General features: G+C 44.8%; 1 long non-coding RNA gene across 3 annotated transcripts in view; it reads right to left on the reverse strand.

The window, feature by feature from the left end:
• The window catches only part of LOC103345116 (uncharacterized), a 124,224-nt gene that overhangs the window by 44,340 nt on the left and 55,454 nt on the right, over positions 1 to 24,430 (reverse strand). The window lies entirely within an intron of this gene.

The following is a 24,430-nucleotide window of genomic DNA, read 5'->3' on the forward strand; positions in this document are numbered from 1 at the left end:
CTTACACTAGCATTTATATTCAAAAACTAAACATCAGAGAAGGGATGATGGGGTCCCCCCAGTGAAGCAAAAGAGAAAGGTGAGGGCATGAGGTACAGGGTGCAGTGGAAGAGCTTCCCTTGAGAAGGGGAAGGACCACAGCTCACCTCCACAGAGACGCTCACCTCCACAGAGCTCCCCCAAACCCTGTCTCTGAAGGACCACAGCTCACCTCCACAGAGATGCTCACCTCCACAGAGCTCCCCCAAACCCTGTCTCTGAAGAACCACAGCTCACCTCCATGGAAATGCTCACCTCCACAGAGATCTACCGAACCCTGTCTCTGAAGGACCACAGCTCACCTCCACAGAGACGCTCACCTCCACAGAGATCCCCCAAACCCTGTCTCTGAAGGTCCACAGCTCACCTCCACAGAGACGCTCACCTCCACAGAGCTCCCCCAAACCCTGTCTCTGAAGGACCACAGCTCACCTCCATGGAGACGCTCACCTCCACAGAGCTCCCCCAAACCCTGTCTCTGAAGGACCACAGCTCACCTCCATGGAGACGCTCACCTCCACAGAGCTCCCCCAAACCCTGTCTCTGAAGGACCACAGCTCACCTCCATGGAGACGCTCACCTCCACAGAGCTCCCCCAAACCCTGGCTGTCTCTGACACAGCTAAATGTGAGAATCTGTCCCTAGGTGTCTTGGGGAGCGATCACGTGCCCTATCTTGGCACAGAACTGGCAGTGCAGCTAAGTGGCTTAGGAAGCAAGTTGTGAAGATTTGAGACTGGAACAGGAAGGACTTCTAGGGCTTTGACAATCAAGGTAGCAGGGAAACAGACTTACTAATGATGGCGACTGAATTTCTGGGGATCCCACCAGGATGGGATCCCACCAGTTGGAAGAAATCTGACTTAGAAAAACACAGAGGGCATAAATTTCTTATTCCCTCATGCTACAGGATAAATAATAAATCTTCTTTAATAACAGTATTTTGTAGTAAAATTCCCTGTATGTGTGCTTAACTTTTCAGCTCAGGTTTAGATGACTAACTGAATTCTTCAGAAAACCATTAATCAATGCTTTCAATATAAAGAAAAGTCCTCTGTAGAACCATCAAAACAGCCAATGCAGTGGACATAGCAGAAACCTGCCTTCTGTGTACAATAAAGTAGAATAATGTGCTCTGGATTGCACATAAAAGCCAATCATTTCTTCTCACTCACAGTGGAACAAAACCAAAAAGGAACGGGATCTAAAAGTGCCAGACCTTGACTTCTCACAGCATCTTGTGAATAGCACCTGATAAAGATTTAATATACACTTACTAAACAAAGAAAAGCAGGCTGCCCTAAGTGAATTCAGATACACAATACAACTATAATTCATGAATGTTTTCCTCCCTTTTCTGAAGATAGAACTCAAGAAAAGTTTTAGGTTAGTTTCTCTGAAATATAAAATTGGAAGTAAAGTAGATTAAGTATTAATTTTAAGATTATTCAAGCGGTTTATACATTTTTATTTTTTAAAAACCTGTAAATACTTACTCCTGCATATACCTTCTGAATCTTTCTCTGGCCCTTTTGCTTCTTAGTCACTTCCTATTTTTACTTAAAAATTTTCAGTTGAGTAGACCTTAAGATCCAAATTCAGGTCTTTGAAAATATTTTTATTTTTATATAGTATAAAAAGTTTGCCCTGCGTGGACTGTTCAAACCCACCCCACAGGAAATGAAAAAATTCTTCCACAATTTTACCCTGAACTGATCCCTCCTTGAAAGAGGAGTCCATGTATATTTAAAATACTTTAAGTCCCTAGAAAAGGAAGTCTGTGTGTCTGTGGTGAACTGTCACTCCTCCACCCCACCTCTGACTTCTGTGGGACCACATGGTTTGCTCCCTCACAGTGTCAAGTCCATGGAGCATTTCCAGTCGCTCAATGCCACCCACCACCGATGGCCTGAAATTGGAGCGCGCGATGATGAGGTAGGCTGATGAGCAGCCAGGGACTGTCCCTGGAAAGAAAATGAAGGGCTGAGCCTGGTTTCCTGCAGCAGACCTATAGGTAGCAAATCCTGCTGAGGTGGTATCAGGAGGATGCATAACCCCAACATCTCAGGATAAGGTTTGTGGGGTGTTTTTATTGACAGCTTTGCATGTACACTAAGTAGCATGTGAAGGCCTCAGTGAGTTCAGCTGCCTCACAGGACCACTGTAGCCACCAAAAGTATGTAGAAGACATTCTCTGCTGAGAATGGTGGGCTTGTCCTGGGAAACCACACAGTCACAAAGCAGCAGACACCAACCGAACTGGAACAAGATGGAAAAGCATGCTCTAGGGAGACAGGAACCAAGACCCTGCCTGGTTTCCCATCTGTGCCATGCACACACCTTCTCCAAGTCTATTTCCCAGACACATCCCAAAATAGATACCTACAGAAACATGAATACAGGCAAGGTTTTGCTCCTGCTAGTTAGCACTGAAGATCCAACTCCACCCCTTAGTTCTTCAGTGACTCTAGGTCTCAAGGAGGTTATCTGTTGAGTTTTCAAAGCACAGCTAGTTCAGTCAAGGAACTAAAATCCTACCCTTGGAAAATATATTCAATGGCTCCCTTTACATGCATTTTACCAAACTTAGAACCATAAACCAACAAACTGCCTTTTATTTTCAATTACAATTATATAGCAAGTCTTCCTCGAAACATTTGCTTAGGTGGCAATCAAACTCTCAAGAAACTCTGTGTGTGTGTGTGTGTGTGTGTGCAGCCACCTAGATCTTGATTTCTAAACACTGTACTCCACTCAAAGGAACAGTTACTCCTTGTCAAACTCCAAGCTAAGTGTCTTAGAGGAAAACAAGGTTAAAGACTGATTCATACTAACCATTGATCAAAGCCCTGAAACAAGGCTTAGTTATCATATGCTAACTAAAAATGAAAACTACCTACAGTTTCCTGGGAAAGACCTACACTAGTGTTGCAGTACAGAAATAGAATAAGTTGTTTATAGATCACGCTAATGAACAGAATTACTGCACCTCAGAGCAAATGTGGACAACCAGGCAGCTCAAGGTAGTCCCTGCCCCAGGGACGCCAGGCAGACAGCAAGAAACAGCAGTGGTCCCACGGAGCAGTGTCTGTCAAGGATGAAATTTTATGCAAGAAGAATGAGTAAGCCAGGTATTCATATGAATGGGCAGGACATTCTTACTATTTCCCCTGTAGGAACCCACACAGCCCAGGACTAACAAATTGATCCAACGCCTTGCTTTAAACCCCAGCAGGCATAAGCAATGGTTCTTATCCCTTAGGAGAAATGCCTTCTCTTCTATGTAGGTTTATAGCAGCTACTTAATGAACACAATAAACCAAGAGAGTCATGAAATACAGCACAGATTTTTAAATGCCTATTAGCGGGGCTGGCTCCATGGCGCACTAGGTTAATCCCCCGCCTGCAGCGCCGGCATCCCATATGGGTGCCGGTTCTAGTCCCGGCTGCCGCTCTTCCAATCCAGCTCTTTGCTGTGGCCTGGGAAGGCAAAAGATGGCCCAACTCCTTGGGCCCCTGCATCCACGTGGGAGACCTGAAGGAACTCCTGGCTCCTGGCTTCGGATTGGCACAGCTCCAGCCATTGCAGCCATTTGGGGAGTGAACCAATGGATAGAAGACCTTTCTCTCTGTATCTCCCTCTCACTGTCTATAACTCTACCTCTCAAATAAATAAATAAAATCTTTTTTTAAAAAGGCTATTAGCAAATGATTCCCCTTCTCAGACAACAAGGCTGAAGCCTCTGCAAGTCATGTTCACTATACTCACTCAACAAGTATACACTAAGCACTTCCCATGTGCCAGGCACACACAACTGATGACAGGCTCCTCTCAGACAGTCCCCAGTTCCCGGCCCTTGTAACTCACTCGAGTGCAATCCCCTCTCCTAGAGCGTGGGGTTCACGTAATAACTCCCTTCCATGGAAAAGAAATGGCAAAAGTGGTGCAATGGCACCTCCAAGATTAGATTATGAAAACACTGTGGCTTCCGTCTTGGACGCCCTCTGCTGCCCTGGGGCTGAGGCAGGGGGTGGCCAGCTGCATGCAGGGTGGAAGCCCAGGGCTACGTGAATTAGCTCGAGAGTGGATCCCAGACAGCCAGTGAGAGAGTAAGGACTTCAGCCCGGGTCAACTGTAACTGAGATGCCCTCAGGAAAGCCACACGCAGATTCCTGCCCTTCAGGAACTGTGAGACTGTTTCAAGCTTCTAATTTTGAGTTATTTATTAATATAACAATAGAAAGCTAATACACAATGGTGGAAAAGACAAACAAGTTCTTGCCTAAGTGGAGCTTGAAACTGAGGTGGTAGAGATGGGTGATAAATGTGAACACAGATGATATAATTTTACACAGTTTCAATGTTATGGAGAAAGTACAAACAGGGTAATGGGCTGGAAGGTGACTGCATACGTGGATGTCCAAGGAAGACCTCTCTGCAGAGACCGGAGTGAAGCAAGCTGAGAGATGTTCCAGCAAAGAGCACATGTCATTGCAATAAATTCAAGGAAAACAACATATGAGAATCTCGCCATCCTCTGTTAAGCCAAAAACTAAAGAAAGTTGCCAAAATGTAAAGCAACACTGCTCTTTTGTTTCGAAAAATGCAGTTATTCACTAAATATGTGTGTGTCACATATTAGCATTTTAAGTGAATTAACAAATGTTTCAATTTTAATTTTTAATACAATAAATTTCAATAAATATAACTCACATAAACAAAGGCTCTTGGGGAACCTCAATAATGCTGAAGAGGCCAAGGAGGTCCTGAGAACACAATGCATAGAGGGCTGTTGGTGTGGAACACGAGGGCCCACGGCAAGGAACAGGGAGCTTATCCCAAGCTGAAGGGGTTAAGAATCCACTGGAGGCTTTTTAAGTAAAATGCAGGACCTGATTTGCGTCATTAAAAATGGTAGGTCTGGGGCCTGCAATGTGGCACAGCAGGTTAAAGCAATGGCCTGCAGCACTGGCATCCTATATGGGTGCCAGTTTGAGTCCCGGCTGCTCCACTTCCAATCCAGCTCTCTTCTATGCCCTGGGAAAGCAGCAGAGGATGGCCCAAGTCCTTGGGCCCCTGCACCCATGTGGGAGACCCGAAAGAGGCTCCTGGCTCCTGGCTTCTGATCAGCTCAGCTCTGGCCATTGTGGTCATTTGGGGAGTGAACCAGCGGGTTGAAGACCTCACTCTCTCTCTCTCTCTCTCTCTGGATCTACCTCACTCTGTAACTCTGTCTTTCAAATAAATAAAATAAATCTTTACCAAAAAAAAAGGTAGGTCTATGTTCAGACCTCTGAGGTATCTCCACCTTCCATGGTGGCTTTACCAGTTTGCATTTCCACCAACAGTGGATTAGGATACCTTTTCCCCACATCCTCACCAGCATTTGTTGTTTGTTGATTTCCATATGAAAGCCATTCTAACCAGAGTGGGGTGAAACCTCATAGCGGTTTTGATCTGCATGTCTGACGGCTAGCGATCCCAAGCATTTTTTCATGTGTCTTTTGGCTATTTGGATTTCCTCTTTTGAAAAATGTCTAAGTCCTTTGCCTATTTCTTAATTGTAAAGTGACCATATAGATAGCATCAAGTGATCAAGTGAGCATATAAATAGGACTAAGTGTATGGAAGCAATAATAAACAGAATTAAAAAGGAAAGAAGGTTCCAACATGGAAAGCAGACTATACAGCAGACTCATAGAATGACAATCGCTTTAAGAAGCACTCTGACCTCAGAATCAGCCTTTAAGGCACTCCAGTCTGGATGGAAAGCTCAGGGGGAATATATCAGGCACGGAAAGCCAAGACACACCGGCAAAAGATGTCCTATATAAAAGATCACTATGGGTGAGACCCCAGTGGAAAGAAGGGGACACCAAAGAAGGATGTACTTCCCTCTGAAGGGAAGAGAGAACTTCAACTTTGCTTATGGCCTTGTCAAGCTAGTGGATCCAAAAGGCTTCCATAGCTAAGGCAGATCATGTCAAGAGCCTTGGGTGATTACTGATGTCATATAAAAGAGTGTTGTCTGTTAAATAAACAAGAGTTACTGTGCACTAACTTCCCACACAGGACCCCCGTCCCCAAAGAGTGGTATCATGAAACATAATAGTAAAACCTGTTCTCAAGAATCAGTTCCAGGGCTGGCGCCATGGCTCACTTGGTTAATTCTCTGCGTGCAGCACTGGCATCCCATATGGGCGCCGGTTCTAGTCCCCGTTGCTCTTCTTCCAGTCCAGCTCTCTGCTGTGGCCCAGGAGGGCAGTGGAGGATGGCCCAAGTGCTTGGGCCCCTGCACCCACATGGGAGACCAGGAAGAAGCACCTGGCTCCTGGCTTTGGATCAGCTCAGCGCTGGCCGTGGGGCCATTTGGGGAGTGAACCAACCAAAGGAAGACCTTTCTCTCTGTCTCTCTCTCTCTCTCTCTCTCTCTCTCTCACTGTCTACAACTCTACTTGTCAAATAATAAAAAAAAGAATTCCTTCCTTTTAGTGTATTAAAAGGAGGATATTATTAAGTTTCATAAGCTATAGTTATGTCTAAGAGCTCACAAAAGATGTATCATCCTTGGGTTCTTCTTTAAAGACAATTAAGTTTCTAAAAGGAAAGAAGGGGAAGGGAAAAGAGGAAGGAGAAAACAGCAAAATTGCCTTTGAGAAGTAGTGGCATAGATCAGCCCTTGTATGGACAGTTGAGGAAAATTTCTCTTAGTTACTTTTTTACTCCACTTGTTCTTTTTTGCTTTTTCTTTCTTTTTATTTTTCTTTCTCGGATAAAACAGGAGAGGGAACAGGAGTTGAGGGAGGATGAGGAGGAGGGCAGGTAAGGTGGGAAGAATTATTATGTATTTATTGTATTATGTATATTGCACATATGATACATACAAATTAAAATATTGTATTTACCAGATACATACAAATTAAAATAAATAATTAAAATGCCTGGGGCTGTGTCAGAATAGTGCGGGGAGGAGGCGGGGAGTCAGCACCTGACAAGCAGTCACCCACAGAGGTTTCCACCGCTGCTCTCTGAGGAGGTGCAGTTCTGAAGGTCAGAAGTGACGTTTCCACTCTAGAAAAGAAGCTTCACATGGAAAGCACCTCGAGACCTGCCAGTGTCCCGTTAACTGTTAAACGAAGCAGTAAGCAAATCCTGACGACCTAGAATGAGACGGAACCTGTTCTTCCCACTCCTTTCTCACTCAGGCCCAGGTAACTTCTCTCCTGCCCCGACGCTGCACTCTGGGCATCTTACCCAGGCATCTCCTATAACGTCTAAGCAAAATCGGTGACATCTGCTGCAAGATGAAGAAGTCAGGAAACGGGCGACCTGCAGGCTGCACTGCTTAGCCTTCACCATCATGAAACTCACACGCCCAGGAGTGGCAGGAATGGACTTTCTTTCACCTTCCTTATGGAGAGTACTTTTCAGGATGGATAAAATGTTCTTTCTCAAAGTGGTAATCAGAGCACAGAAAACAAACAGATGAAATCCAAACACCTCTAATTTTATTACATTGTCCAGTGAACTGTGGTGGGATTTTTTTTTTCCTGCCAAAAATCAATGCACAGAAATAATAGGATCTAGTGAAGTTCTATCATTTAAAAGTCTCAGTAACACCAAATTACCACCTATGTTTTTTTGTTGTTGTTGTTGTTATTTGATAGAGTTAGACAGTGAGAGAGAGATAGAGAGAGACAGTGAGAAAGGTCTTCCTTCTGTTGGTTCACCCTCTAAATGGCCACTATTGCAGGAACTATGCCAATCCGAAGCCAGGAGCCAGGTGCTTCCGCCTGGTCTCCCACGCAGGTGCAGGCACCCAAGCACTTAGACGGTTCTCCACTGCCTTCCCGGGCCACAGCAGAGAGCTGGACCAGAAGAGGAGCAACTGGGACTAGAACCTGGTGCCCATATGGGATGCTGGCACCTCAGGCAGAGGATTAGCCAAGTGAGCCATGGTGCCGGCCCCTACCACCTATGTTTTAAATATCATTACTCAACTCCCCTGCCAGTTCTAAAGAGTACCCCAGGCTGTTGCTGACTGAAGTTTTAGCTTGGTCCAGGAACAGTGGCGTAGTAGGTTAAACTCCCACCTGCGGTGCCAGCATCCCATACGGGTGCTGGTCTGTCTCCCAACTTCTCCTTTTCTGATCTAGCTTGCATTTCAAAAAGCTATGCCTTTTAATATCAGGAGGTGTGTTCGCATTTATTTTAAATTTGATTTGATAATCATATAGCCATGACAACAATTTCAGTTCTGCCAGTGGTCACTGGCCATATTAAAACTGACTGCTTAAGGATGGCCCAAAGCGAACTTACCAACAGGGCCTTCCTTCTTACTTGTTTGAAAGCCAGGGGGAGTGATGTGTAGGCTGACATAGGCTCTGCAGTCCAAATCAGGCCCTGGCAGAGTCTCACGGCTTCTTGTGCTGTTGCATTTTATTCTTTTTTTAAAAAAAGATTCATTTATTTATTTGAAAGGCAGAGTTACACAGAGAGAGAGGAGAGGCAGAGAGAGAGAGAGAGAGAGAGAGAGAGAGAGAGAGAGAGGTCTTCCACCCACTGGTTCACTCCCCAATTGGCCACAACAGCCGGAGCTGCACCGATGCAAAGCCAGGAGCCAGGAGCTTTTCCTGATCTCCAACACAGGTGCAGGAGCCCAAGGACTTGGCCCATCTTCCTCTGCTCTCCCAGGCCATAGCAGAGAGCTGGATCAGAAGTGGAGCAGCTGGGATTCGAACCGGTGCCTATATGGATGCTGGCACTGCAGGAGGCGGCTCTACCTGCTACACCACAGTGCCGGCCCCTGTATTTTATTCTTTAATGATCCAGGTTCTCTCTACTCAGAAAAAATAAAAGTAGAGGAATTTTGAAAATTCCAAAGGCAGGTAGGGGAAATTACTGAGGGATGAGAAGGATGTGGAGTGGGAGATTGTGTGTAAGATACCCTGGCAGGAAGTCACTTCAGTGTCTGATCAGTGCACAGAGGACATGTGAACAGACCAGACAGTCACGTACTTCCCCACATTTTAACTGCATCTTCTACAGTGCTGCTTATAGGAGAAAAATCAACCTTAAATTTTTCTTAAGATTTTGTTTATTTGAGAGGTAGAGTTACAGAGAGAGAGAGAGAGAGAGACAGAGACAGAGACAGAGAAAAGTCTTCCATCCACTGGTTCACTCCCAAAGGCTACAACAGCCAGAGCTGTGCCGATCCAAAGTCAGGAACCAGGAGCTTCTTCCTGGTCTCCCATGCGGGTGCAGGGGCCCAAGCACTACTTTCCCAGGCACATTAGCAGAGAACTGGATTGGAATAGGATCAGCCAGGACATGAACCGGCATCCATATGAAATGCCGGCACTACAAGCAGAGGCTTAGCCTACTACATTACAGCCCTGGACCCACACAGGTATATTTTTAACCACATTTTTGCAACCTAATGGAAATTACCAGAACAAATTTTAAATGGTATATTTTTGTTTGTTTGTTTAACTTTTATTTAATGAATATAAATTTCCAAAGTACAGCTTATGGATTACAATGGCTTCCCCCCCCCCATAACATCCCTCCCACCCGCAACCCTCCCCTTTCCTACTCCCTCTCCCCTTCCATTCACATCTAGATTCATTTTCGATTCTCTTTATATACAGAAGATCAGTTTAGCATACATCAAGTAAAGATTTCAACAGTTTGCTCCCACAGAAACATAAAGTGAAAAATACTGTTTGAGTACTAGTTATATAGCATTAAATCTCAATGTACAGCACACTAAGGACAAAGATCCTACATGAGGAGTAAGTGCACAGTGACTCCTGTTGTTGACTTAACAAATTGACACTCTTGTTTATGGTATCAGTAATCACCGTAGGCTCTTGTCATGAGCTGCCAAGGCTATGGAAGCCCCCTGAGTTCACTGACTCTGATCATATTTAGACAAGGCCATGGTCAAAGTGGAAGTTCTCCCTTCAGAGAAAGGTACCTCCTTCTTTGATGACCTGTTCTTTCCACTGGGATCTCATTCGCGGAGATCTTTTATTTAGGTTTTTTTTTTTTTTTCCCCAGAGTGTCTCGGCTTTCCATGCCTGAAATACTCTCATGGGCTTTTCAGCTGGATCCGCATGCCTTAAGGGCTGATTCTGAGGCCAGAGTGCTGTTTAGGACATCTGCCATTCTATGAGTCTACTGTGTATCTCACTTCCCATGTTGGATCATTCTCTCCCTTTTTTATTCTATCAGTTAGTACTTGCAGACACTATTCTTGTTTATGTGATCCCTTTGGTTCTTAGTCCTATAATTATGATCAATTGTGAACAGAAATTTATCACTGGGACTAGTGAGATGGCATTGGTACATGCCACCTTGATGGGATTGAAGTGGAATCCCCTGGTATGTTTCTAACTCTACCGTTTGAGGTAAGTCAGCTTGAGCATGTCCCGAATTGCACATCTCTTCCCTCTCTTATTCCCACTCTTATATTTAACAGTGATCACTTTTCAGTTAAGTTCCAGCACTTAAGAAGAATTGTGTATTGATTACAGTATTCGACCAAAAGTATTAAGTAGAACAAACAAAAAAAAATACTAAGAGGGATAATATATCAAGTTGCTCATCAACAGTTAGGGTGAGGGCTGATCAAGTCACCGTTTCTCATAGTGTTCATTCCACTTTAACAGGTTTCCTTTTTGGTGCTCAGTTAGTTGTCACCTATCAGGGAGAACAAGTGGTATTTGTCCCTTTGGGATTGGCTTATTTCACTCAGCATACTGTTTTCCAAATTCCTAACAGGGGTCACTTTTCAGTAATTTCATGCAAATTTTCGAAAGTGTATTTAAAGTAAAGCACACCAACCAGGCTTATTAAATTATTTGCACGATAGCTAGGACAAGGAAACCTTGCAACTCAGCTTAATATCCTTCCACTTTTCTGCATCCCATATCTTTTTCTTTCACTCTTCCTGCCAAGCTCTCGAGCCCCACTGTTCTGTTCTATAGGGTGATCACTGCCATACAAAGCAGGAAGGTTTAAACAGAAGAGGTATTAAGTATACCAGATCAGAAGTTACCTCTGACTGCTGCCAGCATCACATGATTTTGAAGTTCCTTGCCTCCCAAAATTTTTGCCCTCTGGCTTCTACTGCAGAGCCACAAATTTCCATTAGCTTCTGTTTTTTGTCCCTGAAGCACAGACTCTTTCCTAAATATGTAGGAGATGTTGCACATCAAGTTTTAAGCGAAAGGTAAAAGAATGAGCTTGTGAATTTCGAGCCTAGCACATTAGTGGGAGACGCAAATTCAGCCAGCCAAAGTGGAGATTCCACCCACAAAAAACGTGGGTAGGTGAGATGAGGCAGGTAGAGCGGTCACTAAATTAGGACCTTGCTAGGGAAATTTATGTAATAGGGTGAGTAATGAGAGCTAACTAATGAAGCAAAATGGATCTCCCGCTGGATTAGAAATTAAAAGTCTTGAGACAAATCTGAGTGAGCAGATACAGGGAAGCCAGGTACCAAAGAAGCAAATCAGGTATAAGTCAGAGGGGTATTTCCCTGGGACATATTAAAGGCATCATGGAACCTTCCAGCAGTTAATAAAAAGGAACATGGTCAGCTTTGTAATTAAATATTTTGGCATGGAAGTGAAACAGAACCATTCGGTAGGTTGGCACCAAGCATCTATAACTTGGAGAAATCAGGGCTGGTGACTTAACCTAAAAGAATCATCCACAATGAAGTGACATCATCAGCAAAATACTTACGTAAGGTAGGACAGGAGTGTGGATGAGGGGCCAGGAGTGAGCACTGAGCCAGAAAAGGAGCCAGAAATGATTTAGGAAAAGAAAAAGAGGAGCTGGGCCGGTGCCGTGGCTCACTTAGTTAATCCTCCTCCTGAGGCACCAGCATCCCATATGGGTGCCGGGTTCTAGTCTCCTAGTTCTAGTCTCCTAGTCTCTCTAGTTCTAATTGCTCCTCTTCCAGTCTAGCTCTCTGCTGTGGCCCGGGAGGGCAGTGGAGGATTGTCTAAATGCTTGGGCACCTGCACCCGCATGGGAGACCAAGAGGAAGCACCTGGCTCCTGGCTTCGGATGGGCATAGTTCCGGCCGTAGCGGCCATTTAGGGGGTGAACCAACGGAAGGAAGACCTTTCTCACTGTCTCTCTCTCTCACTGTCTAACTTTATCTGTCAAATAAAAAGAAAAGAAAAAGAGGAGCTAAGGGGCAGAGATAACTAAGAAAGAACTTGAAGGAAACAAACGTGTAAACAAGTAGTATCAACTGTCAGAGGGAGAGGAGAGAGTAAGGACTACAAAACTGCCCTTGGGTAGGGCAAGGTGCAGGACGCTCAGGAACTTCTGCTGCAAAGACCTGTGGAATGGCCGGAGCGGAGGCTGTGTTTGCAGAGGAAACAGAGTCCCTGAGCGTAAACCGCCAGTGACCACTACAGGAGACAGAGCCAACAACAGCTCCGGGAGGGCGCAACGCAAAGACTTCCCCTAGGGCAGTGGAGACCTCCGGGGGAAAGTCGATCTTATCTCTTCAGTTCTGGGGACAGTAAAAAGTGAACATAAAGTAGATAAGAATTATTTTCTTCACCAGTAAACTTAAGTAGAGAATTGAACTTCCCTTCAAAGTGACAGATGTTGGCTTCTCCTCCAGACAGGTGTTAAGGAAGGCAGGAGCTCTGCAAATGTGCCCCACTCCATCCAACCACACCCAACCCCCGACCTGGGACACTTCTTCTTCCCAGCAGACCGCCCACTGGTCCCAGTGTCCCCTTCCCCTTCCTCATTTTCAGCCAAGCTATTTCCTCCAGATTTCTGCACTCCATTTTCACACTGAGAGTCACTGTTACAGACACTTCTCCCCTAATGCTCCCTACAGATCAGAGTAGACAACTTCCCCTCCCCACTGCTCCCAAGCAATCAGCAGCTTTTCACTACACATAACCGGCTCTGTGTGACAAGCATAACCTCGACAAAATTCCAGTTTCAGGACTCCAAGGCCCTACCCTGGCTCTCAGTCTCCCTCAACCCCTTAGTCCTTCCTGAAGGTCTTCAGGCTCTGGTGTGTGACTCATTGCTTTCCCCACTGCCATTTCTCTGCATTTGCCTAAGCATCTTTTTATTTTACAGTTAACACTGGCTGGACATGTTAGACCTCCCCTAAATTCTCATACTCCAAGCAACATTGCATGTCTTTAATTCATTTGAAGAGAAATGCCAGACACACCCTAAATTATCAATAAGCTTCTAAAGGAACACACCAGCTTTCCTACTTACATCCCTCTCCTTATCCATCTCAGGACACGGTTCTTCACTAGGTTATTTCACACATAATGGTAGCACCAGTTAACAGAGCTGACTTAGGGATACTTCTCTGACCTGACCAGCAAGGACATTAAAAGCTCTTGCCCCTGAACAGATTTTCTCCTTATTTTTGGGAATATATTTCAAATCTCTTTTGAGTCTTCTTTTTGAATGGCTTAACTGGTTGAAAGCTTAAATTATATTGACTGGTCATATAAAAAGGAGAAATTATGCTCCATCTTCCTGTTCTTTGTAACATCCTGGGGATGCTTGTCATTCACCGCAGTGTGTCCTCAGCAGTGCTTTCCAAGACTGCTGGCCTGCTTACAAAGATCTACTTTCAGTTCCTTGTTCTTACACAAGCACCAAGAAGAATACATGCCTACTTTTCTGACCACTTTCTCACTAATCCATTTAGTCCCTGCTCCATAAGATAAGCAGTCACTTCCCCCAAGGCTTTCATAAAAAGTCCTTTCCAAATTCCACTCGAACCACGAACCACAGCAGCTAATGTGACCACCACCTCTAGCGTGTCCCTAACTTGCTTTGGGGGAAATATAGAAAGGAAAGGCCCCAAAATGTCAGTACGGGAGCCCAGGATGTCCACAACTTTACCAAGGATGTAGAGGACACACATGATGGGACCAGCCCCTCTCCTGAGCCAAGACCTGAGATTCTGAAGAACATACACACTGAACTGATCTGCACAGGTCATAGATAAACTGACAGGAGAGAGCTTGGAGCATTCTACTTCCTGACCTGCAAGGGGGAAAACTGCCACTTACCATCCTTTCCCCATTACTGAATGGCCCCTGCAGAAAGCTCAATAACAACAATAACTATAACTCTTATAGTTTATAGCTTATAAAATTTCTCTTTACGTGACTCAGGAAGGCTGATGAAAATCCAGGGCTTGGTGTTAGAATTCAAAGACAAGTGAGACGATGCCTCTAAGAATACATACACGTTCACTTTTTGGAGTAGTCAAGCACTGTAAACAAATGTAGGACAAACGGACAGAGGTGAGAACTGGTCCTCCTGGGCATACTGAGGACAAACTAAGAAGGGAAGTGATAAATGAGGAAAGGCAAATAGGATAAATCTCTCTTGAGGCCACAGGAAATAAGCATAGGAAATTAGGGAAGACTAAGGAAGGGCTTTTTTCCGACTTCTTGCCTCCCACAGGATCTCACTAATACTTTCTGAGAAAAGAGATACAGTTTCAGCTTTTACCCGTTAATGAAACAGCAATTTCTAGACTTAAGAATATCAGTGACCACTGTTCTTTATAAGAGTTTAAGAAAATTCTCTTAGAAAAAAACACTTGAAAGTAATCCCCATGGTTTCTAAACAGATTCACCCTATTCTACATGTGATTCAAAAACTATGACCTATGACCTCTGCAAAAAGAAGGCAGATGAACAAAGGAAACTCTGTGGCTGCTATCATGAAACTCACCTCCTCCAAAGGCTGATGCACACGGCCAGCAAGCAGGAATGGACGCTTTCCATGGAACACGATGGGTTTGAGCGTGTGACACACAAGCCTTTTGAAGGACGTGTGTTAGGAGAAGCTGAGTGGAGGTGCTGGCTGTCCTCAGTGCCTGTCTTGGACACTCTTCTGAATGTGTCCACAACGGGTCTCACTCCCAGCACATCCTGGTCTGGTGCCCCTAATCCAGAACAACACTCTAAGAGGCCAAGTCAGCCTCATGGAGGAGGAGGCTGGGGGCTCTCTTCTCACTCTCTTCCCCATGTACTGGACCTTAATCTTCGAGCTGCCCCAGAATTAACCGGGAAGCCCCGTGATCAGAGCAGACAGACAGATCTGATCCAGCAAAAGTCTCCAGGATTGAGCCCGTCTACCCACCAGTCTTCCCCAAATTTACTTTCACTAATGATGAAAAAGCATTCTGATCTCTAGCACAACTGCAACTTCTGAGTCAGAGAAGGAAACAGTGGCATTCAGAGTGATAAGCTATGTCCAGAGCTTCTGATCTCACCTGCCTTACAGCAACATATGAAGACGACCCTGTTGTTAACAGAGTCCAAAGAAACTGGTTCTGATCTGCTTGGATTTGTTTGACCACTTTGGAATTCTTATACAGTCTTGGGCAATTATTTTGGGATCTCTTCCTACATTTAAAGATGTAAAAACAATAGAGAAATTATGTTGTTGTTGCCCTTGAAAGAGCATATATGCAGTACAACACTATGTGGAAATGTGGGGAGGAGTGAGTATTGGTTTGCATATGTATATTAGAACCTGAGTGAAAATACTGCTGTTTTACTAAAATAATATCTAAATGTCTTCACTAAAGTGATCCCTGTTAAATATAAGAGTGGCAATAAGAGAGGGAGAAGATGTACAGTTTGGGAAATGCTCAATCGGACTTGCCCCACATGGTAGAATCAGAAACGTGCCAGGGGATTCTAATTCAATCCCATCAAGGTGGCATGTACCAATGCCATCTCACTAGTCCAAGTGATCAGTTTCAGTTCACAATTGATCATAATGAAAGGATTAAGAGTCAAAGAGATCACACAAACAAGACTAGTGTCTGCTAATACTAACTGATAGAATTAAGAAGGAGAGAACGATCCATCATGGGAAGCAGGATACACAGCAGACTCATAGAATGGCAGATGTCCTAAACAGCACTCTGGCCTCAGAATCAGCCCTTAAGGCATTCGGATCTGGCTGAAGAGCCCATGAGAGTATTTTAGGCATGGAAAGCCAAGACACTCTGGCAAAAAAAAAAAAAAAAAAAAAAAAAAAAAAAACACAACACAACACCACACAAACCTAAATGAAAGATCTCTGCGAGATCCTAGTGGAAAGAACAAGCCATCAAAGAAGGAGGTACCTTTCTCTGAAGGGAGGAGAGAACTTCCACTTTGACTATGGCCTTGTCTAAGTAAGATCAGAGTTGGCAAACTCCAAAGGCTTCCATAGCCTTGGCAACTCATGACAAGAACCTAGGGTGATTACTGACGCCATAAGCAAGAGTGTCAATTGTTAAGTCAACAACAGGAGTCACTGTGCACTTACTCCCCATGTAGGATCTCTGTCCTTAATGTGCTGTACCTTGTGATTTAATGCTATAACTAGTACTCAAGCAGTATTTTTCACTTTGTGTAAACTGTTGAAATCTTTACTTATATATACTAAATTGATCTTCTATGTATAAAGATAATTGAAAGTGAATCTTGATATGAATGGAATGGGAGAGAGAGCGGGAGATGGGGGGGGGGTTACGGTTGGGTGGGAAGTTATGGAGGGGGAAGCTACTGTAATCCAAAAGCTGTACTTTGGAAATTTATATTTATTAAATAAAAGTTAAAAAAAAATAAAAAAAATGTCTTCACTATTTGTTGTGCAAGGCTCTGAAGGACTTGTTTTAGGACCTCTATGTGCCACACACAGATAACCTGGTTGTACTGTTGTCTTGACATTGGGCAGGAGGGAGATGGGTCAGTATACCAGAAGACCAGCACCGCCATGCAGCTGACTATGCATGTCTGTTACCTGCAAAGTATGATGGGGGAGGGCAGCACTGTGGTGTAGTGAGTTAAGCTGCCACTTGAAGTGCATCCCATATGGGCGCGAGTTCAAGTCCTGGCAGCTCCACTTCCAATCCAGCTCTCTGCTATGGCCTGGGAAAGCAGTAGAAAATGGGCCCCTGCACCCATGTGGGAGACCTGGAAGAAACTCCTGGCTTCTGGTTTCAGATCAGCACAGCTCCAGCTGCTGCAGTCATCTGGGGAGTGAACCAGTGGATGGAAGATCTCTCTCTCTCTCTCTGTCTCTCCTTCTCTCTCTCTTTCTCTCTCTGTAACTCTTTCAAATAAATAAATAAATCGTTACAAAAAAAAAAAAAAAGATGAGGGGGCTGGGACTGTGGTGCAGCTGGAAAAGCCACAGCCTGCAGTGCCAACATCCCATATGGGTGCCCGTTGGAGTCCCAGCTGCTCCACTTGCATTCCAGCTCCCTGCTAATATGCTTAGGAAAGCAGCAGAAGATGACTCAAGTGTTTGGGTCTCTGCACCTATGTAAGACCTAGAAGAAGCTCCTGGATCCTAGCTTTGGCCTGCATAGCTCTGGCTGTGCAGATATTTGGGTATTAAATCAGAGGATGGAAGATCTCTCTCTCTCTCTCTCTCTCTCTCTCTCTCTGTCTCTCCTTCTCTCTCTCTGTAACTCTACCTTTCAAATAAATAAATAAATCTTTAAAAAGAAAAAAAAAGACAAAATGAGTAATTTTGCATATAATCTCAATAACCCAGAAATGCCATGTGACAATAAACATTTCTATGCTATTCTTTCTCACTGTTGTGAACTATATTGTGTCTGTCCCAACCCCAAAAAATGTATTTAGTGAAGTCCTAACCCCCACTTCCTCAGAATATGACCATACTTGGAGATAGGGCCTCTATAGGGGTAATTAAGTTAAAATAAAGCTATTAGGAATGACCCTAACCCACCATGACCAATGTCCTTATGAGAAGACATTTGGACACTGACATTTCCACTGATGTGGAAACATGGGCAGATGGCCAGAGGGTCCTGTGACAGAGCCTCCCCTGGCGACCCTCAGGAAGAACTAACCCTGCCAGCATCTTGATCTTGCACTTCCAGCCTCGACAGCTGTAAGAAAATACACATCTGCTGTTTAAGTCTCCTGGACAGTGGTACTTTGTTATGCCCCTCCAAGCAAACTAAAAAGACCAGTGCAGGAAGTTTTAAGAGGCCAAAAAGACAGACGGTAAAACAGTAGGGAATGGGGAAGTTCATTACAACGGCTCTGGAAGCCAAGTTACATAAGAGTACAACTGTTGTGCACTCCCTGTAAAGGAAAGGATTAATTTGAGGTCCTGCTGGACCACACAAAAGGTGTAAATTAAAAGGAAATTCTGATTCAAGGTATAAAGAAAAATTGACATAAATCAACCCTGAAATATATAAACTAGCAAAAGAAATCTGCCATCATGGAAGGATACGGGCCCTGAGCTACAGTTAGTCCTACCTAACACGTGAATTCTCGTGCCATGAAAGGCCTGTGACGCTGCACAGTGGCAAATCTGGGATCCCCTTAAAGCCCTGAAAAACGTCTCAGTCTCACTATCCATCCTACTCTTTGAAAAGTGGTAGTGAAAGCGGTAGATGGCTGTAGCACAGCATGGCTTAGGCTGGTAAGAAATAAATGTCAATTGAAGTTATTGAATCATTGCTCATTGAAGTCTCCCAGTAATTTTTTAGAATAAAATGTCTATCAGTTTCCTTCTGACAACTACTAAGATAAACTAGAACAGGTCATTTATGAGTTCTGGCCCTCTGTTTACTCATTTCAAAGCGGAAAATACGTGAGTTACAGCTACACAAACATCTGAGACTTGGATCGAACTCTGCACCTTCCTGGACAGCAGTCACCAGCAGTGGACAAGCAAAGAGCACACAGTTTGGGTGATCTTTTGCTTTGCTTGGTTGTCCTCCTGGTATCATCCTGCTCATCAGGGTGGAGAAAGGTACCAGCTACTGCTTCACAAGAGAACACCCGTGTATCAGGCATTCATGTGGTGGAGAAAGTTGAGTTCTCTTCATCATCCATTGTGGTTTTTGCCCTAAGCATCAACCCTCCCCTTGTTCTATCCAGGAGCCAGAAAACTGGGTTAGTTATTATCCTGCAAGAACACCAAGGTTTATCATGATTCTTCATTAGCTGCAGTTCTGGAGGGGTTAAAGGCCTAAGGAAGAGTGGGGGTATACAAGAAGTTACCACTAGGTGATGCACACACACACTGGAGTAATGCCTGTCTCAGGTGGAGCAGCTGGCGGGACAGCAGGGAGCCCACAGGACATCGTCCACTTCATGGGTCTAACATATGGTATCCGTTAGAGCTCCAAAGCAAATTCAGCCCAGCACCTCACAGAAAAGAAGCTTCCAAGCTCCATGTTGCTGATAAACGCTTCAGCCCGAGCACCCGTTGACTGCTGACACAGCAACACCGTTGCCTGGTGTTTCTAAGGGCAATAACAACACGGACCTGGCTGACAATCCATAGTTTCACATGATGGTATATAAACATGTGTAAAAATCTTGTTTTTATGTCTTTCACAAGTTTTCTAAGGAGTTCTGTAGGAACTCAGGTAATTTAACAGTTTTAAGCAGCAACTGAATTCTGTAATATATAAATTAGCTCATTAACTGTTTTCAGAATGAAAGATACAAATGCTCTACATTAAAGCTGGCCTTTGCTTAAAGTAAGTGAAACATATCTTCAATTCTGTCACTTCCTAATTAATTTTTGATGCACAAACTACAGGAAAGAGTTCCAATGATCTTTTGTGGAACTTCATTCTGCTCTTGTTCTACACTGCTTTCAAATAATTACCATAATCAGAAGAGGGAAAAAAAGACAGGAAAAGGGGTGGGAGAGAGAGAGAGAGAGAAAGGGGCATGAGATGGGGGGGAAGAGGGAAGGGGAGAAGGAGGAGACACTATCACTCCAGTCATGCTCACTGGCAGGATTTTATCGCACGGAGGTAAAAGTCTTGCCCTGGATGCAGTTCTTCTGCGGAGCTACCTTAATAGTCTCATGGCCTCCTGAACAGCCCCAGTACTAATGGACGAATACAAAACAACCCTGCACCAAAGTTCAAATAGGAACCAGAAGCCCGTTCACTGCTCATTGCCACCCCTGAATTCTACACATTACCAAAGATATTTCTAGGCTAGACCCAATGCAGTACTCCCCTGTCCACTGGATTCCATCCCGTCCCTCTATAATCTGACTCCCCCTCCCATTCTACCTTCCTTTCACTAAGTCTTTACAGTGTGCCCTACAGAAAATATTCTTCCACCCAGAGATTTCCAGCATTTTTTAAAAAGTCACTTCTCTGCCAGGCATCTGTCTATCATTTTTTCAGGATCACATTAACCCCATTTTTCCTCTGGGAAATTAATTCTTCCTCAGCCAATTCAAATGCTGATAATAAAGCTAAGAGTACCTATCCTTAGGCAAACACAAGCAACTAAAGCATGATCCACTGATCAGTTACACAGCAGTCCCTCAATCCACAGTCCTGCCATCCACAGTTTCAGTTATTCACAGCCAATTACAGTCCAAAAATGTTACATGGAAAATTCCAGAAATAAACAATCCATAAGTTTTAAAATGCACACTATGTTGAATAGCATCATGAGATCCTACCCCTTCCCACCCTGAACATGGATCATCTGATCTCCAGCATCACCAAGCAGGTACACTACCCACTCAGAAGTCACATCATCAGATAAACTGTTGGGTGTGGTAGCTTAGGCTGTATCATTCACCTCATTCAGCTCACATAAGCACTGTACCATCTCACACCATCACAAGAAAAAGAAGGGAAACACATATATTGGGCTCTCTACCTCTGCAGGTTGTACATCCATACACTCAACTAACTGTGGATGGAAAAATATCTTTTAATTGTGTCTATATTGAACACCTGTTTCTTGTCATCATTCCCTGAACAATACAAAAAACTATTTACATGGCATTGACATTGTATCAGGTATTACAAGTAATCTAGAAATGATTTTTAAAGGTATTTATTTATTTACTTCAGAAGTACAGTTACAGACAGTGAGAGGGAGAGACAGAGAGAGAGGTCTTCCTTCCGTTGGTTCACTCCCCAAATGGCTGCAATGGTCAGAGCTGTACCGATCTAAAGCCAGGAGCCAGGTGCTTCTTCCTGGTCTCCCATGTGGGTGCAGGGGCTCAAGCACTTGGGCCATCTTCTACTGCTTTCCCAGGCCACAGCAGAGAGCTGGACTGGAAGCGGAGCAGCCAGGTCTAGAACCGGTGCCCACATGGGATGCCGGCGCTGCAGGTGGAGGATTAACCTACTGTGCCACAGTGCTGGCCCCAGACATGATTTAAGTATACCGATTTGCCCTAACACTTAGATACTCATCGCAGAGTGTCTGGATTCAACACCTGACTCCAGCTCCTGATCACAACTTCCTGCCAGTGCAGACTTCATGAGGCAGCAGAGACGGCTCCAGTAGTTGGGTCCCTGCCGCCCCTGGGAGACTGGGTTGAGTTTCAGACTCCCAGCTTTGGCCCAGTCCAGTCCCAGCCATTGTAGGCATTTGGGCAGTAAACCCATAGATGGGGGCATTCTCTCTCTCTCTCTCTCTCTCTCTCTCTCTCTCTCTCTCTCTCTCCCCTCTCCCCCTCTCCCCCTCTCCCCCTCCCCCTCCCCCTCCTCCTCCTCCTCCTCTCCTCCCTCCCTCCCTCTCTCCCTCTCCTTGCCCCTCAAATGAAGTATAGAGGAGGATGTATGAAGATTCTATGCAAACACTGCACCAGGTTAAATGAACAACCTGAGTAGCCACAGATTCTGGTAGCTGGTGCCAATTCTACTCATATACTGATAGACAGCTGTATGATATGATATTTTCAGAGAGAAAGGGACTATATTCATGTAATTTTTATTACAGTATATTTTTACAATTGTCTGTTTTATTATTAATAATTATTATTATTTTTCTTACCATGCCTAATTTATAAATGAAATTTTATCATACAGAAAAAAACATAAGGTTCAATGTGATCCATGGATCCAGGCATTCTGCGGGGGTCTGCTATTTCTTTTTTTTTTAATAATTCTTTTTTTATGACAGGCCAGAATTAGATAGTGAGAGACAGAGAGAAAGGTCTTCCTTCCGTTGGTTCACCCCCCAAATGGCCACTACGGCCAGCATGCTGTGGATGGTGCACCGTGCTGGTCCGAAACCAGGAGCCAGGTGCTTCTCCTGGTCTCCCATGGGGTGCAGGGCCCAAGCACTTGGGCCATCCTCCACTGCACTCCCGGGCCACAGCAGAGAGCTGGCCTGGAAGAGGGGCAACAGGGACAGAATCCGGCACCCCAACCGGGACTAGAACCCGGGGTGCTGGCGCCACAGGTGGAGGATTAGCCTAGTGAGCTGCGGTGCCGGCCGTGTCTGCTATTTCTGCTCCCTACTCTGACCATCCGTACCACCACCACCACCACCACTCACACTGATAAGTTTAAGAATAGGCACATGAGCTGATCAGGATCCAACAAGATATTCTGAACATCTGACAATAAGCTCTGTTCCATCCATGGACATAACCTGCGAAGCTGCAGAGCTGCAGAATGGTAGACTTCTTGCCAACCCACTAAACCTAAAAATGAAGCCACAGTGAAAGATCCAGAACCAAGACATGGTAAGATTACTGTGAAATGCATATACTATCATTTATTTCTTTTCATTTTTTACTATTTAATTGAGAGACAGGGAAACAGAGACAGAGAGACAGAGATAGACAGATAGAAATTTCCTATTTGCCTACAATGGTCAAATGCCTACAACGACCTGGAACTGGTCAAGGTCAAAGCAAGGAGGCAAGAACCCAATCCAGATCTCCCACATGGGTGGAGGAATTCAGCCATTTAGCCCACCACCTGCTGCCTCCAGGATTTGCATTAGCAAATACCTAGAAACAAGGGAAGAGCCAAGACTTGAACCCAGGGGCACCCAATCCAGCACCTTTTTTCTTAAAGATTTATTTATCTATTTGAAAAGAAGAGTTAGAGAGAGAGAGAGGCAGGGTGGGAGGGAGGGAGAGAAAAAATGTGTGAGACAGAGAGGGAGAATGAGAGACATCTTCCAATCCGGTTCATTCCCCAAATGTCTGCGCTGGGCAGGGCTGAAGCCAGGAACCTGAAACTCTATTGGGGTCTCCTACATGAGTGGCAAGGGCCCAAGCAATTGGGCCATCTTCCACTACTTTCCCAGGCACGTTAGCAGGGAACTGGATTGGAAGTGGAGCAGCTGGGACTTAACTCACCATCGCTCATGTAGAATGCTGGCATCACAAGAGGTGGCTTAACCAGCCGTGCCACAATGCGGCCACTACTCACAACCCAGCATCTTAACCTACAGACCAAACACCCACCTGTGCCACTTATATTACTATTTAATCATCTCAAGGATGGGACTGTGTATCCTTTGAGATCAAGTTCCTGGTTGTTTCTTTATGCATTCAACAGTGTCCAAGATAGTTCAATATTTGTTCTACCAACGGGGGAGAATTATGGAAATCATGGACATCATTGTCTAAAATTCCACTCAAAGCCCAAAGTGAGGCTACTCTGAGAGGTACAAAGTGTGCTTCCCTCGCGCACCTCCCATTCACCTGGGCAGCTCACCACGCTGAATACGATTCCAGGATTAAAGAAAGTCTGAGTACAACACCGTCACTACACCCAAGCACCTATAGTCAGTTGAAGATTTAGGAATGTGAGAGAGCAATTTTCACTGTGAACTTCTGCCTCCCACGTTGATTTTGTGACCTAGTCTCTAATGAGCATGCAGCTCTCCTTGGGCGAGACTGGGATTAACCGTGGCCATCCCAAGGTCAGAAGCTGGGGGACTGATAGTATTTGAGGGTCTGTAGCAGGAGCCTGACAGACATTCCTTGAAAAATTCTACTTTAGGAGAAACTCACCTACTTCTCAAGGCCTGAATTCTTTGTCTCCAGAAAGGCACTTGGAATGTCCAAAGTGCTGTTTCTAGGGAAATTATTGGCACTTACCTCAGCCAGAGTAGGCTCTGACCATCATTGATCGCCCACATAGTCTGGAATGGCTTGAATATAAGTATGAGAATGTATAAACTTGTGTCCCTAACAAAGCTTTTCCTTTTCTTTTAAGCAGGCTTCTCTGAGCCTCACTCTGGTTTCCAGTGGGGACAGTTGATGAGTAAGAGACCCCAGAACTTGAAGGTCACAGGACACGGCAGCAGGGGAGAACCTCACAGAGGCACCTGGACCTCAGACAGAGGTACAGGGAGGCACCCGGGCCACAGCCTGCCTCATACAGATGTCTGTGTAACTGCAGTACGAGCACAAACAGACGCCTCATTCCTCTAACCTGACATGGAAGAGGCAGAGAGAGTTCCTTGACCAGACAGGGCCACGCAGACCACATACCATAAAGAACACGCCCATGAGACCCACGTGGACCAAGGACCCCAGACCAGGTGGGACAAGGTATAGTCTGGAGATCCCAGTG

This window comes from Oryctolagus cuniculus, chromosome 6 (genome assembly GCF_964237555.1).
Source record: "Oryctolagus cuniculus chromosome 6, mOryCun1.1, whole genome shotgun sequence".
NCBI lineage: Eukaryota > Metazoa > Chordata > Mammalia > Lagomorpha > Leporidae > Oryctolagus > Oryctolagus cuniculus.